The following is a 16,135-nucleotide window of genomic DNA, read 5'->3' as shown; positions in this document are numbered from 1 at the left end:
GTAGGGTTTCCTAGGAGTGGCTGGTGGATTTGAACTGCCAACCGTTTGGTTAGCAGCAGAGCTCTTAACCACTGCGCCACCAGGGGGACCAAATGTACATCAGGACTTGTTATTTCTCGGCATCTGGCTTTTAGCTCACGTTGCATTATTCAGTGAATTATATTCTAGTAATTGAGAACAATGAATGATTTTAGCATCGCAAATATGTACTCAGAGAAATACAAAATAGAAAAAGCTCCAACTTTCCTCAGACCATATTATTCTAAGGGGAAAAACAAACAAACAATTATTTCTAGCAGGTACTTTTAGATAGAGAAATGCTAACAATCATCTTTAAGCTATGAAAATATGCAAAATTGTATAAAAAACTAAAACTGCATAAGATAAATATTTACTAACAATTATCTACTTTGCAGCATAAATTTATTAAAATCCATAACAAAATTGTGAACAACATGGTCCCTGAATGTATAGAAAAAATAAATTCCTACGACCTGTTTTATAAATTCTTTAGACAAGAAAACCTTAATTGTCTGCATGATTACAATGGTAGTTAACTAACTAGTTCATCCTACCATATATTGCCTGTTGGTATCATTTGGCTGGCCAAAACTGTAAATTCCATTTACAATATTTATATACTGCTGCCATATAAAGGGTGATAAATTCACCAACCAACCATTAATACATGACAAGAGAACTTTCAATAAATAAAGCAAATTGTCCAAAGGTACCTTTGTGTCATCTTATGAATCCAAATAGAAACACTTTTAATAATTCTTACCAAGATGTTTATGTAAAGGTTCCCATCTCTGATTTCTCATGATCTGTATGATTTTCATGAATACCTGTTCATCTTTTCAAACACACCCTTTCTTTGAATGCATGCCTTTCTGCTCTGGGAACACTGGCATTTCCCTTACAAGCTAGGTGGTGGCCAATAGCAGAAGCAAGGGCTTGTGGTTAAATGTTTGTCCCTGGAAAGTCACGAGGGCGCTCCAAACGACCCTCATTCTGCCTAGAACTCAGTCCACGTAGTGACGCACATGTGGCTATTCTTACAGCACACGTTCCACGAGGTCAGGTTTAAACATGTTCAGGGCTATGAACTGGGAGACTTACTTCAGTGACTACTCCAAGAAGCCTACTGCAGGGAAAAATTATTCAGATGAGAATAATCAACTAACCAAAAAGCAGACATGGGAACACGTTGATAAGGAAAAAACAAAAAGCCAGAACAACACTCTATTACACTCTTTCTCTTAGGAAGCAGCATGAAGAGTAAGATGTAAGTGTAAGCATTATTTGTAAGATGGCCAACTTAAGTATGCCATTTAATTTTTATTGGCAAAAGAAAGTAAAATGATGGAAGCAATTTTTTTTAAGAGAAGACAAAACAACAGAACTAATCCCTTTATGCTCTACTTTTCTCTGTAATTTCCTAAAAAAATCTTTTGAAATCCACGTGGTCAATTTTCCTATTCAATCTGTTCAATATATGTGTTTGCATGTATTTATATTCTATTGGGAGTCACATACTTACTTTCCTTTGCCATTTCATTAAGTATCAAATTATCTCCCAGATTTGACACCTCTATAATTATTAATGGGGAGCCCTGGTGGTGCAACAGTTAAGCACTTGGCTGCTAACCAAACGGTGGGTGGTCCGAACCCACCCAACAGCTCTGTGGGAGAAAGACCTGGTGATCTACTCCCATAAAGATTACAGCCTACAAAACCCTATTGGACTGTTATCACGTGGGGTCGCTGTGAATCAAAATTGACTGCATGGAACCTAACAACAAATAACAACAACATAATCATTAATGGAGTCCCTGGGTAGTACAAATGGTTAAGCACTCCACTACTGGCTGAAACGTTGGCAGTGTGAACCCACCACGAGGTGCCACAGAAGACAGGCCTGGCGATCCGCTTCTGAAAGGTCACAGACAAGGACACTATGCAGTGCAGATCTACTCTGCACACACGAGGCCACCGTGAGTCAGAACTGACTTGATGGCAACTAACAACAAAAATAATCATGAATAATAAATACGAAGCACATTAAACTCAAGCAGTAATTTAAGAAAAACAATCATCTGACCAATTATATATATATAAAATGATAAGCAAAGTCATCGGACCAAATATATAAATATATATATAAAACAAAGACAAAGCCGCCATGACACATGAACAAATAGCATATAGACTGAACTACCAAGATGTTTGTACAATAACGTCATATTGCATCAGCTCTGCATACACCAAGGTTTGAAAGTCTTTGAACATATTGGGAAGAAGGTCGTTGAGCTGATTTATTCTGCACATATGCAGTTAAGGACTATAGTAGTGAAATCATGTTCACATGGAAGAAAACCGTCCAGTGTTAAATTACCAGTGACCATGTTAATAAGGCCTGCTACCTAACTTGGCTGATAGAAGCTTCCAGCTCAAATACTATTAATTTATTTAGTAATTCTAAAACTCGTAAGTAAAGGGAAGAAGAGATACTTTCTAAAAAAACGTAGCTAATTCTGAAGGTCTATTGTTCTTCATAACAATAGAGCTTTTAGTTCTATTCTCTAATTTACTGTCACTTTATCACTTTTATCTTCCACTTTAAGTCTGTTTCTTTTATTGAACTATCTATTCAGCTGATAATTCATTTAGACTTTTGAAGTTCTATGCCATAAAAACTCCATTTAACTGTCTCCTAAATGGTGGTTAATCTGCACAAATTTCAAATTTGACCTTAATGGAACAGCTTATTCCTGAAGTGATTAGGACATTGGGAAAACAGACCATGTCCTTAAAAGTGTGCTTATTTTTAAAGTTTTTTTTTTTTCCACTTAGAAAACAGATCTTGCACAAAGAGATATTTGCAAAATGTCTCCTTTTACTATAAAATGCAGGGTCATTTTCCCATTTGAATTCCATCTACACAGTTCAGAATCTCATTCAAGCATGAGATGAGGTGTCAAAGTGCTTTGTTAACAAACTTATTTCCCAGATGTGGTTAGAACAGGGACAGAAGGCTCAAGTGCTCTAACATACCTAACAATTCAATTACAGTTATCTTATGGTGCCATCACATATTTTTCTTCAACAATCAAACAACCTCAGCTGGAAACCTCTAGCAATAACATAAATAAAGGACCATCTGGCTAGAATAATTAAGGAAGGCTGGAAATAAAACATTAATTAGTGCAGTATTTCAAATGACCTTCAGAGGCCTTATTATGAAATTATATTCAAAAACAGGTAATCATTTATTCCATGTTGCTGTTAAATTAACTAGGCATGAATAAATACAAATATCAAATTTTTACTCTTTCAGGGAGGACTATTAACTCAAAATGATAGTGACATTGTATTTCTTAAGCATGATAATTAAATTAAAGCTATAAATAAATAAGTGAAACCAAAATGTCACTACAAACATTTAAAATTTAAATAGTTCAAATATAGTATTTTAACATTCAAAGGACCTTGTCTAAACTCCTCAGTTTTGGATGAGAAAACAAAGGCTCAGAAAGACTAAATGATCTTCCCAACTAGTTGCCATACAACCAGAGAGTGGTAGAGACTAGTTCCCACACAACTAGAGAGTGGTAGAGATTAGAGAACACAGACCTGGTTTTCATTCTAGAAATACTCTTTGCATTCTAGAATTTATATATAACTTTGTACACAAATTGGGATGGCTGTTATTTTGCCACTCATTGAATCAAGACAAATTTCACACACAAAAAAAAAACTGCTAAAGTTATAAATTAAAGGGTCACATAATGAGACAATACCTAAAGTATTCCTAAAATATGGTCTGTGCCGGGGCGGATTATCCAACAGGCAAGGTAAGCACCCATGCTTACCAGATCATCTTTAGTGACCAATTCCACATTTTTTCACCTCATTAAAGATTCTGCTTCTAGGTATGGCTGGCATCTGTCTCTCAACCTCACAGCACCTTCCTACAGAATCAAAGCCTCTTCAAATTTCAATCCTTGACAGGGATGACTACCCAGTAAGCAAGGTAAGCACAGGCTTACTTGTGCTTACTTACTAATCTGTAATGAACAATTTCACATGTTTTCCACCACATCAAAGATGTGAAATTGTTCATTACAGATTAGTAAGTAAATGCAAGTAAGCCCGTGCTTACCTTGCTTATTGGGTAATCCATCCCTGGTGTGCCAGAGATGACTAGCTATTTACCAATGGTTCTCTCTCCGAAAGGAGGAGTCGATATCAGGAGCAGCTGCCCAGAAAAGGATTACATATCCCAGACCTCTCTTGCATACAGGTGTGATCATGTGACTAGTTCTTGTTAATGAAATGCAGATGTGTGCACATAGCACGTCAAGGCCATAGTTTTTAAGAAGCAGGTGTGTCTTGTCCACAGTATCTTCACCATTCTGCCAGCTGGGAGACTTAAGAGATGAGAGAGCCTCAGATGGAAAGGCTCCTTGACTCACTAAGTGGAGGAAAATAGCTTAATGGCAGGAACATCCACACTAAACTCATCGATGGGAGAGAAATTCCTTTTGGTTACTAAAATTAGCACTAGTGCATTAGCTAATAAACAAGGAGTCCAAAGCAGACCTGATGTACATTAATTTTCAATCTAGAGCAGATATTATAAAATGATACCAATGTATATTTTTAAAGAAAGATTAGAATAAAATCAATCTCTTTTCTTAAAATCAGTATAACTTTAAGGCTCTTTCAAAAAAGATCATTCTTTTTACAGTATTTTTACGCAAATAGTGCACTCCTTCTAAGTTTCTTTGCCTACTGCTCTCCATCCCCACCCCAAAGATATTTTTGTAAGCACACTAAGCTAATTTTTTACAGCAGCATGAAAAAAAATGGCATAGTGGTGCTTACAAAAATATCTCGAGGGGGGAGGGAGTGGTTGGCAAACTTAGAAGGTGTGTGTTATTTGCGTAAAATATGGTAAAAGGAATGCTGTATTCCGTAGAGTTGATTACGACTCTTAGCAACCCTACAGGACAGAATAGACTGCCTCACAGTTTCCAAGGCTGTAAATCTTTACAGAAGCAGACTGCCACATCTTTCTGTCGAGGAGTGGCCAGTGGGTTTGAACCGCCAACCTTTCAGTTAGCAGCCAAATGCTTTAACCACTGCCCACAAGGGCTTAGTGAGCATAATAATAGTTATCATTTATTTACTGTTTACCTCGTACCTAATTTTATATCCATTAATTTCTTTAATTATCACTGTGAAATAGATATTATCCAAATTTCCATTTAAGAAATGTCAAATCTGAAAACTAGCAAATGGCTGGACAAGGATATAAATCCAGGTCTACCTGACTCTGAGCCAGCACACTACATGATGAAAGTACACAGGCTTTGGTTTAAGACTTGCTGAATATGAAACTTTTTAGTTGTGTGACCTTGAGCAATGTACTTCATCTCTATGAGCCTATTTCTCTTTATTGGTAAAAATGGGTTTAAAATGCCTACACACAAAGTTGTTGTGGGAATGAAATGAGAGAACGTAGCAGTGTTTGGTACAGTGGGAGCTCATGCTTGTTATATTAGTAAGGCTAGGCTGTTGTAACAAAGGGATTCAACAATATAACTGACTGAAGAACAAAGAGGTTTATTTCTCTGGCACAAAACAATCTCAATGTGATTAGTTCAGAGTGCTGGGGCAGCTCTATTCCTTGCAATCAGTCAGGAGCCCAGTTCCTTCCATGTTGTTGCTCTTCCACCCTCTCAAACAACAGCTCTCAGACTATCATTTTACTCTTAAAAAGCAGCTAGGATTCCAAAGAGCTCTATGAGTTAAAACTATGAATATTTACCATATTAGAAATAAAAACTGAACAATTTTTAAAATATTTATTAATTTTGTTTGAATAACAATAAGACTTTATATGTAAAAAAAAAATGTATTTTTACAAAAAAGCTATATTTAACAAAACCAAAAATTTGTGGGAAGAGTGACACTGTTTTATATTTTTGCAAATCTCTTTAATGGCTAGCTTAAGAGAGGACGACTGAATTCTCATAATGAATTCAGCTTTCAATCTGTTATGACATGTTGTTATGGTTGGCATCAGAAAAAAATCTGGCTGCACATAGATATGCAGTTGGAAGGGGGAATTATTTTATTTATTTATATATTTTAATTTTATTAAACAGAAAATATTGGGTTAGGTTTTATTTTTGTTATTATTGTTATTTTTTTATTATGAGGTTAGTTTTTTTTTTTTTTTTTGAGGTAAAATTTGTTGTTGTTGGGTGCTGTCAAGTAGATTCTGATTCATAGCGACAGAGTAGAACGGCTTCATAGGGTTTTCTTGGCTATAATCTTTTTAGAAGCAGATCACCAGGTATTTCTCCCACAGACTCACTAGGTGGGTTCGAAACACCAACCTTTCGCTTAGCAGCCAAGCACTTCATCGCAGTGCTACCAGGGCTCCTTGAGGCATACTTAGAATTCACCCTTTTTAATTAGTGTATGGTTTTATGAGTTTTGATAGTGTAACAACCACCATAATCAAGATACAGCACAGTTCCATCACCTCAAAATATTCTCTTATGATCCTTTTTTACCTAATCCCTCCCCCTACAATGAGCCCCTAGAAATGACTATTTTAATTGTGGTAAAATATATTTAACAAAAAGTTTGCCATTGTGACCATTTTAAGTGTATACATTAGTGACATTAATTACATTCACATGTTGTGCTACTATCACCACTCTCCATTTTCAAGTTTTACATCACCCTGAAGAGAAACTCAGTACCCCTTCCAGCAATAACTCCCATTCCCATCTCCTCCCAGCCCCTGGTAACCACGAATAAACTTTGGTCTCTATGCCTTTGTCTAATCTAGATATTTCATAAGTGGGATCATACAATATTTGTCCTTTTGTCTGACATATTTCACTCAGCATAATATTTTCAAGGTTCATCCATGTCGTAGCATGCATCAGCATTTCATTTCTGTTATGATCATGACTGAATAATATTCCATTGTATGGATATACCACACTTTGTTTATCCATTCATCTGTTGATGGATATTTGGGTTGTCTGGTTTTGTTTTAGGGTAGTGTTGGTCTTAAGAAATGAGTTGGGAAGTATTCCCTTCTCTTCTATTTTCTAGAAGCACTGTGTAGAATTGATTTTTTTTTTTTTTCCCTTAAAAGTCTCTTAAAATTCACCAGGGAAGCCTGTAGTTTTCTTTATTAGAAGCTTTTTAATGAAAAATTAAATTTCCTTAACAGATATATGACTATTCAGGGTATCTTTTTCTACTTTTTTGAGCTTAGGTGGCTGTGTCTTTCAAGGAATTTTTCCATTCCATCTAAATTGCTGAATTTATAAGGAAAGTGCCATTCATAATATTCCTCATTATCCTTTTAAAGTCTGTAGGATCTGCTCTGATGTTCCCTTTCATTCCTGATATTGGTGATTTGAGTCTTTTCTTTTAATTAGCCATATTAGAGGTTTATCAATTATATTCACTGTTTTAAAGAACTAGCTTCTCATTTATTTGATTTTTTGTATTGTGTTTTTATTTTTAATATCATAGATTTCAACTCCTCTCTTTATCATTCTCTTCCTCCTGATAGCTTTGGGTTTAAATTAGGGTTTCTAAAGTGGAAGCTTAGAACTTTGATTTGAGATTTTACTTCCTTTCTAAAGTGAAACTTTAGGTCATTGATTTGAGACTTTTCTTCTTTTCTGTAAGTATTTAATGATATAAATTTCCCTTTAAGAACTTCTTTACTGAATTGTATAAATTCATTTTCATTCAGTTCAAAATATATTCTAATTTCCCTTGTTATTTCTTCTTGGACCATGGGAAATTTAGAAGTGTGTTGGTTAATTTACAAATATTTGAAGGTTTTTCCCAGATATATTTATTTTGCAACCACAGTCCTGGTGGCACTATGGTTAAGAGATCGGCTGCTAACCAAAAGGTCAGTAGTTCGAATCCACCAGCTGCTCGTTGGAAACCCTGTGGGGCAGTTCTACTCTGTCCTATAGCGTTGCTATGAGTTGGAATCAACTCAACAGTAACAGGTTTAGTTTTTTGGTTTAATCTACTTTTAGAGCCCTGGTGGCGCAGTGGTTAAGAGCTACAGCTGTTAACCAAAAGGTCAGCATTTCAAATCCAACAGTCACTCCTTGAAAACCCTATGGGGCAGTTCTACTCTGCCCTATAGGGTCACTATGAGTCGGAATCGACCTGACAGCAATGTGGGTTTTTGTTTTTTTTTTTGTAATCTACTGTCTATAGATTTGTCTGTTCTGAATTTCACATAAATAGAATCATATAATACGTGACCTTTTGTGACTGACTTCTTTCATTAGGCATAATGTCTTCAAAGTTCATCCATGTTGCAGCATACATTAGTACTTCATTCCTTTTTATTGCTGAGTAACATTTCATCTATGAATATACTATATGTCGTTTATCTATTCAATAGATGATGAACATTGGGGCTGTTTGCACTTTTTGGCTATTATGAATATTATTGCTATGAACACAAGTGTACAAGTTTGTGTGTGAGTATATGTTTTCAACTCTCTTGGGTGTATACCTAGGAGTGAAACTGCTGGGTCACGTGGTAACTCAATGTTTAATTTTTTTGAGGTACAAATGATCTTCCAAAGTAGCTGCACCATTTGACATTCCTAGTAGCAATTTTTGAGGGTCCAATTTCTCCACATCTTCTCCAACACTTGTTATTGTCTGTCTTTTTTATTATAGCCATCTGAGTGGGTGTGAAGTGGTGTCTAATTGTGGTTTTGATTTGCATTTTCCTAATTACCAAGGATGCTGAATATATATAAATATATGTGAATACCACCCACCTCCCAAGGGTAACCACTAACCTGACTTATACTGATTAGTTTGTCCCTTTTTTGAACCTTAAATAAACTGAATCATACAGTATTTATTCTTATGTTTCTGCATTCTTCTGTTTCTGGTTTTTGTTTTTTGTTTTTTGTCATTATGTTTGTGAGATTCTTCTATACTGTTACAGGTACTTGTAATGGTTCACTTGTTTTCTTTTCCTGCATAGCATGCCATTATGGGAATATATCACAAATACATTTTTTATTCTATTGTTGATGGGTATTTGAGTAGTTTCCAGATTTTGGCTATTAATAATAATGCTGTTATGAGCATTCTTGTATGTGTTTTGGCAAACCTATATATGTAATCCTATTGAATATATACACTGGAGTGGAATTGGTCGGTCATAGGGTATGCATAAGTTCAGCTTCTTATGGTTATCTATAGGGGTACCAATTTATACTAGTTAGAGAAGTAAATGAGAGTTTCATTTGCTACATGTCCTTGGCAACACTTGGTATTGCCTATATTTCATTTTAGTCACTTTGGTAGATGTGTAATGGTATCTAGTAGTTTTATTTTGCATTTCTTTAATGGCTAATAAAATTGAGTACCTTTACATAGGTTTATTATTTGGTAGCCTGGTATATTGATACCCTCTTTTGTGAAATGCCTGTTCACATTTTTACCCCTTTTTCTTGTGGGTTGTCTGTCTTTTTTTCTTTTTAATTGATTTGCAAAAGTTATTTTATATTCTGAATAAGAGTTCTTTGCCTAATTTATGTGCTGAAAAACATCTTTTCCCACTCTGTAGATTGTTTTTTCACTTTTTAAATCATAATGCATTTTGATAAAGTATTATACTTAGTATAGTCCAGTTTGATATTTTTTTCTTTTATGGTTAATAATTTTTATGTTCTGCTTAAATTTGTTTTTGCCTACTCCAAGGTCATGAAGATGTTTTAGTAATAAAAATCTTTTCACTTTCAGATCTACAATCTGTCTAGAACTGATCAGTTTCACTTTTTTTAAACTCTTATACATAAGGTTTACTTTTATGTACTAAAAAATTAAATAGTTCTAAATTTTTAGACAGTATTTTTCTAAATTTTATTCAAATAGTAAAGGATTATGATGATTATCTAAAATACAATTTTTATCAAATCCCTTGGCTTATGTGGGGTGTAGCCCCATTAGGCTTAACGGACAACTAAATTATATGGATTTTTGACATCTTATTTGCTTAGTGTCTGGTGGTCAATTAAACTCATTGTTGCAGTATGAATTTTATCAACCATAAAATATGTTACCATTTATCAGAGTCCAGGACTATCAAAATCCAAATATATGTATCACTATTCTTTGAACCATTTTCGAATAGGTCAATGCTTAATATGGTTGATTGAATTCAAGTGCCATTATAGACACTAATGAATTGCTGCCGTGTAGCATGAAATAGAAAATCTGTCTCATTGCATTCACTTACAAAATGGTAAGGATAATTTGGCAAAGATAATAAAAGTCCACAATAATCATGGTATGTTGTATATGTCAAAATTTGAATTGATTTAAGATGTATTACTGGATAAAATTAGCCTGGCTGATTTTTTCATTGATAGTAATTTTCATTTTCAGATCTTGTTTTTGGTTTCATTAATATTTCATTATCAAGATGTTACATATAAGACTTCCTTTTTTTCCTAATAGAAAGTAGAATGCCAAAATTGACAGACTTAAGAATCCTCTTTTTCCTATGACAATAATGACAACAGATTTGAAGATAATAAAATACTGTTTTTATCCACAGCTCCTACCATATATGGTCCTTCTCTCATACCTACCAAGGGAACTATGAAAAGACTCACCTCCTATGGCATCACTGGCGTCTAAGTACTCCAGGATCTCTATGTTTTAATATTTCTAGAAATAATCTATGAGTAAAGGACTTATTAGACAGCTAAAAGAGTTGATGAGAAAAAAAATCTCGTATTAGCTCATGCTACCAGTATCTGCAACTTTTAAAATACATATGTCACACATCCAGATGGGATGGCTTGGAGTCAATATTAATAAACTATTATTCATTTTATTTACTCTGTAAACAATTAGGAACAAATGCAAGCAGTTATTTGTTATTATTACTGACTAGTCTTATTTTTGAATCTGAACCTATAGTTATAGTCTGCTATCAAAACATTTCAACTCATGCCCTGTAGAAGAAAAGAATAAGCTTGTTTCTTTATAGTGTAAATCTATAGACCAAATTCAAACACACAGTAAGAACCTGTTCAAGATGAATCCCAGAATGACCAAATCTGGAAGCTTACAGTGATAAAAAATATTTACATTAGCATAGACAGAACCAAGACTCACAAAACTTCTCTATCTCATGATGGAAGTGGTTTTCCCACTAGAGATATGTGCATTTTTACAATGAATAGTGGACAAGAAGAGTGTTTCTTGAAATTTTAGCTTTAGGGCCTAGAATATATATCTAAAATGTTGACTCATGGTTTAAAAAATTTATTTTTTTATTTATGAACTGTGTCTTATCAAAAATTTCCATGTGTATGTGTAGTAATTTTAATATTCTCTTTAGCAACTAGGATTTCCTGGTATGATAAATAACAAATAAATAATAGAGTATATTCCACCACTAGATGCATAGTCCCTTTTTTATTAGTTTTGTAGAACTCTTGGGGAATACCAAGAGTATTACAACATGTAAAATTAGGTAGCTTGCTAATAAAAAATCAGCTACAAATTTGACAGAAATAAGAAAGACAGTTGAAGTCCTATTCCAAATTATTCTTAAAAAACTCAAAAACACTTATTATTTAAAGAAAGAAACATCCTCTTTCTGATCTCTATCCTTACCTTGAATATAACAGAATAGGGATTTTTATTTACAACCAACTTGATTATCCACTGAAGATCACAGAAAAATAATCATAGATTAATATTTTTCTTCTTTTATCCCAGTCATGAAGATCTGGTGCTTCTTTTCCTGTAATGTTTATTGGATTCACCCAATCCTATCCACTCCAAATTTCATAAGCCAGATACCTGGATTACTGAAATGGTATCCTGTCTCCACCTAGTCTCTAGAAAACACTTTCCCTGTGAATTTCTATAATTATATTGTTTATTATTAATTGTTCTCCAGAATTCATTCTCTCCTTTCTTCCTTTTAGTAATAGAATACATGGGCTTTAGCTAGGTACAGGGCTGTGTAGATAGAGACCAGATTCCGAGGATCCTTTGCAGCTTAATGTGGACATGTTTTAAATTTTGGCCAGTGGAATGTGACCAGAAATGATGAGTGCAACTACTAATATATATCCTTTAAAAAGAGAATTTGCAAAAGTTTCAATTTCTAGTTTCCTCCTTACCATGTACTAGAATATGAGGATGTCGTACTTGAGAGCTAGCTTCAGCCATCTAAGTGAGCATAATATCCTAGAGCATGGCAGAGAACAAGAGAGAAGGAACCTCATTGCCTGGATGAACTTGTAGAACAGAGCTGCCTGTCTGCTCTGAACCACTCAGCAGCCCTAGGATGAATGGGAGACAAATACATTTCTATCATGTAGTTGTTTTGTTTTTTTTTAAATCTTCATTATAGCAGCTCAGCTTGTACCATAAATAACCTAAATGACATGTGTATGCTATGAGAAATTAAGATGTGGCCCATGTGTGTTACTTTTGTTAACCAATTATAAAATATATGGTACATATGTTAATGATAGGAATCAAAAATTATTCTTGAAGAGACCAATGTTTAAGGGATAAACATGTAGCATGTCCTATGTGCCATATTTTCCAGATCTTCCTGCATCATCTCATAGCAGAACTTGCTCTAGACTGAGAAACATCCACTTAGCAGAGGGTATGATTTTGTAGGAAATTTGTTCCTTTTAACCAACAGAACCTCCTTGGGGGAGATCAAAGTTTACTTGTTCATATAAACCCTCATAATCTGAGAGCAAGAGAAAATACAGAGAGCTAGAAAATATTTTTTTTTACATTCTCATTACACAATGAAATGATCAAGGAATTATGGAGTCAAAAGGCTAAGGTTCAGGCCTCTTATCCGACAATTACTTACTCTGTGTCATTGGGAAAGTCATTTTTACTCTAAGAGACTGGGATAGAATGAAAATAGAGGAATACTCATCATGTCCCCTACACTCCCAGAGCATCCTATACCCATCTCAATCTTAGCGCTTATTAGATGAACTTAAATTGTTGATTTAGTTATGTTGATCCCACACTAAGCATGAAATGTGGAAGTTAAGTGGAGACAAGAAACATGTCAAACACCAGGAAATGGGAATATATATTTGCCAAGGATTACCAAAAGTGGCTAATCAAACATACTATGTTTCTTGATGATTTCTATATGAAGAAATGACTCCTATGCAGGTGCTAGATTACTTTTTTGTTTGTTTGTTTCATATGTAAACCCAAAATAATGTCATGAATTGAGTTCAGGAAAAAAAATCCATATATAAATCAATAATAAAATATTCCCTTTTTCTGTGACAATTCACCTACTTGTATTTTCAGTTAGGTCTAATTTAGTTTGTGTACTCTGAGAAACTGATTTGCAAGTTCATTGCTAATATCAAATTTGAAAACAGGACATATTAAGAATAGCTTAAAATAATTTAGTTTGCTGCCTGTCTAAGAGAACCTATAAAATACTGTCCAAGGACTACTCAGGAAATCTATGGTTTTAACTCATCATTGTAACAGGACCAAACATGCCAAACACGAACCAGAACATATTGAAACATTTCAAAAACTAATTCATGGACAGATGCTTAAGCAATATAGAGACCACAAATAAATTATTTGAGCCAAATTATGGTTAACTCTAAGTATGCTAATTACCAGGACAGCTGATGGTTCAAATGAACCTATGCTGCTTTGGCTACTGAACTACTTATAAAGTATAATTATTCCTGATTCTTTTCTTCTCCTGAAATGACATATGACACAGGAAAAGAAAACAACAATTCCTCCCAAGATTTACAGATTATGTATGCCACCATTTTTACGTTTTATTTAATTACAGTGAATATATTTTTAACAAAACCAATATATATGAAACACATATATCTATATATAATATAGATATGATATGCATGCCATATATATATATCTCAACTTATTGAAGAAGTGTTGACTAGTGTTGGATATCTTGTTTCAGGTCAATTCTTAAACAATCTAAGCTGACGTGAAGATATACAACATAGCTGTTGTTGTTAGGTGCCATTGAGTTGATTTTTGACTCATAGCGACCCCATGTGGCATAACAGAACTGTCCCCACAGGGTTTTCTAGACAGTAATCTTTACAGAAGCAGACTGCCAGGTCTTTCTCCCGCAGAGCCGCTGGGTAGAACTTACCCATTGCACCACCAGGGCTCCTTATACTGTAGTAGAAGTTATTACTAACGAGGTATTTTCTCTGGAAGGCAGGCTGGAGCATTTTCAGAAGGTAAGAAAGAAGAGGTGAGGATCAGTTAAGTAAGGGTGCAAAGGCAAGGATAATCTTTATCCTAACAGAGGGGCAAGTTAGGACTGTTCGAAGGGCTTTGATTTGGGGCCTTTGCATCTTCCTCTGGGTAGAGAAGAGGCTGGTTGTTGAGGTAGAAAATATAAGCATACATGGTCATTCTTATCCTCTCAGTACCTAATCCTAGGTTCTCTTTGACTAAATTGCTCTCAGAAGCAAGAATGGAGCCTTGGGAACCCAGGGACTTAGCAATTATTCTTCTAAGAGAAGCCTAATTTTGATACCACAAACAGGAAAATATCACAAATAGTAGAGTAAATAGTAATCGCTAAACTATCAATACAGCAGGCAAAACTCTCATCAAACACTGAATGCATATATAGCGAAATTAGTTTTGGGAACGTTGCATAGATGACTGCTTGAAGTATAGCCCGTCTCACTATTTGATCATGCTACAGTCTTTTGATGATGTCACAGTTTTGCTAGGCTGGATTTTCAGCCCTTGCTATGATAAAAATCAAGAACCACTTGGAAAGCAATGTGGAACAAAAAATTTGCATAGTGATGTCCAATTTGATTCCAAGTTTGAGACGCTGTGCAGTGTCCAGCAGGCACACACAACCACTAGTTATTCAAGAGTGAAACGAAATATTATCTTTTATTTTAATTTATGTGGGGTTTTGGGGATAATTTTATTGTGGTATATATAACATAAAATTTGTCATTTTAACCATTTTTAAGTATATACTTCAGTCACATTAATTACATTCATAATATTGTGCAACCATTTCCACTATCTTCAAAACTTTTTTATTACCCTAAATAGAAACGTGGTACCCATTAAGCAATATATGTGTATTTTTTTATTAAGTTGTTAGGACATAAATACTGTTAGGCTGTTCAGATCTACCTATTTAATAACAGAACAAGGAGATACTTCACAGTTTAAAGTCAGGAAAGGTGTGTGTCAGGGTTGTATCTTTCACAAGAGTTATTCAATCTGTATGCCGAGCAAATAATCTGAGAAGCTGGACTGTATGAAGAAGAACAGGGCATCAGGAGTGGAGGAAGATTCATCAATAACCTGTGTTATACAGACGACATAACCTTGCTTGCTGAAAGTGAAGAGGACTTGAAGCACTTACTGATGAAGATCAAAGACCACAGCCTTCAGTATGGATTACACCTCAATATAAGGAAAAGAAAAATCCTCACAACTGGACCAATAAGCAACATCATGATAAATGGTGAAAATATTGATGTTGTTAAGGATTTCACTTTACTTGGATCCAAAATCAACATCCATGAAAGCAGCAGTCAAGAAATCAAACAACGAACTGCACTGGGCAAATATGCTGCAAGTGACCTCTTTCAGGTGTTAAAAGGCAAAGATGTCACTTTGAAGACTAAGGTGCTCCTGACAGGCCATGGTGTCTTCAATCGCCTCATATGCACTGTCAAAGCTGGACAATGAATAAGGAAGACTGAAGAAGAATTGATGCCTTTGAATGATGGTGTTGGCAAAGAATATTGAATATACCATGGACTGCCAAAAGAACGAACAAAGCTCTCTTGGAAGAAGTACAGCCAGAATGCTCCTTAGAAACAAGGACGGTGAGACTACTTTTCACATACTTTAAACATGTTGTCAGGAAGGATCAGTCTCTGGTGAAGGACATCATGCTTGGTAAAGTAGAGGGTCAGTGAAAAAGAGGAAGACCCTCAATGAGATGGACTGACACAGTGGCTGCAACAATGGGCTCAAG

At 34.8% G+C, this 16,135-nt stretch overlaps 1 protein-coding gene across 3 annotated transcripts in view; it reads right to left on the bottom strand.

Annotated features, from left to right (window-relative positions):
- The window catches only part of ATRNL1 (attractin like 1), a 743,508-nt gene that overhangs the window by 366,102 nt on the left and 361,271 nt on the right, over positions 1–16,135 (bottom strand). The gene's annotated exons all lie outside the window — the stretch shown is intronic.

Source organism: Trichechus manatus, unplaced genomic scaffold, assembly GCF_000243295.1.
Source record: "Trichechus manatus latirostris isolate Lorelei unplaced genomic scaffold, TriManLat1.0 scaffold00031, whole genome shotgun sequence".
Lineage (NCBI taxonomy): Eukaryota > Metazoa > Chordata > Mammalia > Sirenia > Trichechidae > Trichechus > Trichechus manatus.
The sequence above is the reverse complement of the archived record's forward strand: the minus strand, read 5'-3'. Positions and strand labels throughout refer to the sequence as shown.